The following is a 4,706-nucleotide window of genomic DNA, read 5'->3' as shown; positions in this document are numbered from 1 at the left end:
TGGATGGTGTTGGGTGGGTGGTGAGTGGTGTAGGTTAGTGGGTTTTTTCATTGTTTTTAACTATTTTTTGATTTAGGTGAATATTATTTTATAGTTTTTGATTTAATTACAAAAGTGTCACATTGTAAATTAATGAAGAATTTTTGTTCTCAAATGTTCTCACAATAAGAAATGTTCTCGATTGAACGCTCTTATGTATGTGTGTGTGTGTATATCTATATATATATATATATATATATATATAGAGAGAGAGAGAGAGAGAGAAGAGTTCAGTTGAGAGAAAAAAAAATATTAAGAATAAGAGAATAATTCTCAACATACATTTATTTTGCCGCAAAACACTTAAGCATACATACTGGCGGAAATAGGTAGCGGATACACATGTGTTTTCCAACCAAACATGTTTCCTTAAACTATGCTAATCATTACCTTAATATACACAAAACATACTTTTTTTGTTTATTTTAACTTTAGAAAGCTATTTTTATCGAAAAATTATTTTAAATATATCAAAATTCATAATTTTTTATTCTCTATAAATAGACATCCATATTGATATATAGTATTATCAATAAAAAAAAATAGAGTTTAAGCTCTTGTTATTCATAAATGAATAAAAATGCATTAGATTTTTTTACAGTACATTCGCTATTCACTTATGAATAAAACGTTGCTCAACTTTTTTATAGTTTAAGTATCACTCATATATGAATATAACATGTAATAAAGTTTTCTTACCTACAATATATTTTTTTACATCATCTTTTGTCACATGTTATATTTATAGATGAATAAAACGTGTATTAGTTGTCGTCATATGTTATATTCATATATGAATAAAATATTTATCAGATTTTTGTAATAGTTCATTGGTTATTTATAGACAAAATTGCAAAAATAGTCCCTGTGGTATGCAAATTTTTGGGGTTTTAGTCCAAATTATGACTTTTTTGAATTGGTGGTCCTTTTGAGCTAGTTTCTTTGCGTTTTTGGTCCTTCAGTAAACTGAAAAGACTATTATGCCTTTCTGATATATTTTTTATGTTTTTTTTATTTAATTTAAATGAAAATAAAATAATTACCTAATTTGGGGCCCACCTCTCTCTCTCTCTCTCTCCAGTTTTCTGTGAAATCCAAAAGGATTCAACACCCTCCAAGTCTTCCAATCAACCCTACCACCTTTCTTTTTGACTGCACTGTCAAGAAACGACACCATTACAGGTGGTCTTGAACCATTATGTTGCACCACCAAACATCATTTAACCTTATCCTTCTACACTCTTCCTCTTGAAGACCTGCTACTCACAAAACGAAGAAGGGAACAAGAACCGCCAATGGAAGCCACCCACAACTACCCACTGTCGCTAATGTTGTGGAGTTTCGGCCATCAACGTCACCACTAAGTTGTTGTTGTCAGGGCACTCCAACCATCACTAGTCACCGAATTCGATCACCACTAATCCCCGTAGAGGGTAAGCCGTAAACAAAGCAACAGAAGCCGCCAGAACTCCACCACTCGCCTACATCATCGCTCAGTGCCACCACGACCACGTCTCCATTACTATGAAGCTTCGTCGTCGTCAGCTGCTGCTTCCTCTTGACCACTCGTCGAACTCATATGAGCAGCAAGAAAACGAAGCAGTCGCAGCTACCGTCGACCTCCATTACATCCCACCAGCACTGCAGTCTGCCACCATCGCCTTGCTGCCATTGGTAAGTCTGTTCAAGATCGTATGTTTCTCATGACAGTAAATCCTTGAAACCGGATTATATGAGCCAGTGATAATCAATGAAGTAGAACGATGGAGAAAATCTTCATTCCATATGGCATAGAACAGAGCAAATATGAAGTTCTAATTCCATCATCTTCTTCTGATTTCATCCAAAAATTAACCCACATCAAGTTTCTTTTAGGTTTAAAGTCGTGCCACCAGATACTTGCATCTGGATCTGTGAGCGATGACAGGTGGTGGTGGGGACTGCCCACCACGGTAACGGCGGCGATTAGTGGTAGCACAGCAGCTTCGTTGCTTCCGTCTTCCCAATACAAAAGTGATCGTAGAGGAAAAAAGGAGCAAGGATTGGGGTTTTTTGGGGTTGCTCAGATCAACAGAAAAGAAAAAGAGATGGGGTGAGGCTGGAATGGTTCAATGGTGGGCGGAGATGTAGCGGTTCACGGTAGAGTTTGGTGGTCGAATGGAGGCTAGCAGGTGGTGCGGTGGATATCTCCAGATAGCCGGAGGTAGCAGCCCCTTCTTGTTCATTGAAATCGGGAACGAAAGAAAGAAATGGGTATACTGTTGGATAAGGTGTCTAAGTCCATAACTATTTCTGGTAAATACTTGACCTGGCCCGGCATGGTCCATTTGGGTTGCATGGCACCATGCAATTGGATAAACTAAATGAGAGAAATAACACATATGGTTTATTAATATATTATAAGTTCTAATATATTAATAATATTATTTAATTAGTTTTGATCAAGAATTAATTTAGAATTAATTAAGTGATCAAAAGAATAGCTAATTAAATATATGGGTAGATTATGTAAATCTTCCATATCTTATATAGTGGGCTAAAAGGCTCCATGGATTATCAAGTTGGGTTCCACCCATAGGATGCTCCATGGAGTTAACCCATGGATTAAGAAATGAAGAGTCATGTTACATTAGGGTTTTACCTAATGCAACACACTATATAAGGACCATGTTTCTCCCCAAAATCGGCTACACTAGTAATACACAAGAGAAACAAGAGGGCTTGGCCGATTTTGAGTGTGTTAAAGTATTCTCTCATGTTTATACTTTGAATTTGTTGTTGTGTGAAGCATTTGAGGCATCACACTTGAGGTGCTAGGCTCACAAGGGTTCAAGGAACACTTACAACAACAAGGTATGTAGTTCTATCTTTTATACAAAGAAAATTGTACCCCATGTATGCTAGATAGGTTCATAACCTTGGAAAACAACTTTGCATGATTATTAGACAAACATAGATCCAAGGTTATTAGGGTTGCATGTACACTTAGGAAGTGTTAGAATGCTCAAAACCCACAGTGGTATCAAAGCCTAGGCTTGCTTGTTTGATTTTTGTTCAAACTGCTTGAAAAATCGAGTTTTCTGTTTTCTGCTCGTATGAACTCACCGAGTCCATGGGGGGACTCGACGAGTCCATGACAAAATGCAAGCTACTCGTCGAGTCAGTTCATGCACTCGACGAGTAGAGGCTGCAGTTTTCAGAATTTCGGTTCTTGTTGCTGGAAATGGACTAGGAATATTACCCTAAACTATTTTGGTGTTTTAAAACTTGTTTTAGTTGGTGTAATGTTCATGTTAATCCATTTACAACAACAAGTTATCAAAATTACAAGTTTTTAAGTGTAATTTTTGATTCATGAAAGTGTTCATATTCATGTTCTTGATCTTATGATGTTTAGATGATCATAGGAATTATTTGTAACCTATGTGGTAGCTTAATTCTTGATCATAATGTGTTTTAATGGAGTCCATAACTTGTCCTCAAGTTATGGAAAACCAAGAGTCTCACTTGAATTAAAACCATTAAAAGAACACAAGAGTTAGAAAAATGAAGAGTCTTCATTTTTCTTACTCTATTTAACTCATAAGTTACAAGAAATGAAAAGTTTTGAAAGTTTACAAAACTTGCCCTCACGTTTTGGAACAAGTAAAGTCATATTAAAAACTTTAGTTCCAACCCTTAGAATTTTAAAAGTTAAAATTCAATCCTTATACTTATAATATTATAAGTTAATAATATATATATATATATATATATATATATATATATATATGTATAAGATCAAAGTCGTCTTACCGCTAGTACACCTCATTCACGAAGCTAGTCTATAAGGTGGGTATAAGGTTGTTGCCTATAAAATGGCAACTTAATGGGTGTCCACTCTCACCCACCGCTTGCTTGACTGGTGGAGGGTCGTTAGCCGAACGGGTAAGACAAGGACTTATAAATTCTCATTAAAAGTATGATGAATATTATAAAGTAACTAAATGTTTTATTAAATTCCCAATCTTAGTTACTTTAAGAAAAATGTGAATAAGGTGCTAATCCATGAAATTACACTTTACACTTTGTCTAAGTCGTTAGTGGAGTGTGTGTGGTTAACAGGCACACTAACTTGGACTTAACAAGGTAGGTAAAGGGTGACTTAATATTTATCATAGTATCGATGGAGTGTGTGTGGTTAACCGGCACATCGATTGAGGGGTAATTTATTAAGGGTACCAAGTAATTTGCATGGTTACTTCACACCTCGTTTTGTGATCCTCGGCATCCCAGTCACAAAAATTGGAGGGCACACTCGAGATTGAAACATGCCTTTGAAAAGTTCATTGAATCTCAAAAGAATCTAGGAGTTTCTAAGAACCAAATTAAATATTTTAATATTTCGACTTTGGTGGAAATTGGTGAATCGTCATTCACCTACCTTTCAAATATGTTATTACTTAGATTATGGCATACCTCTTCTAAGTATAATATATTGTGATTGGGTCCTAGCCTTAATACTACATTTGGGTGTTTTATTAAGGACTATCTCTATATCTAAACTAATCCTCTCTTTCTTCTCTTATCAGATGTCTGCAAACAATGCTGCTTCTGGCTCTAATCCTAGTGGCTCCTTTTCTCTTATGAACTTGTGTGGGAAAGTCACTTTTGATGGATCCAACTTT

Source organism: Lactuca serriola, chromosome 9, assembly GCF_051521515.1.
Source record: "Lactuca serriola cultivar US96UC23 chromosome 9, Lser_US96UC23_V15, whole genome shotgun sequence".
In the NCBI taxonomy this organism is placed as follows: domain Eukaryota; kingdom Viridiplantae; phylum Streptophyta; class Magnoliopsida; order Asterales; family Asteraceae; genus Lactuca; species Lactuca serriola.
The sequence above is the reverse complement of the archived record's forward strand: the minus strand, read 5'-3'. Positions refer to the sequence as shown.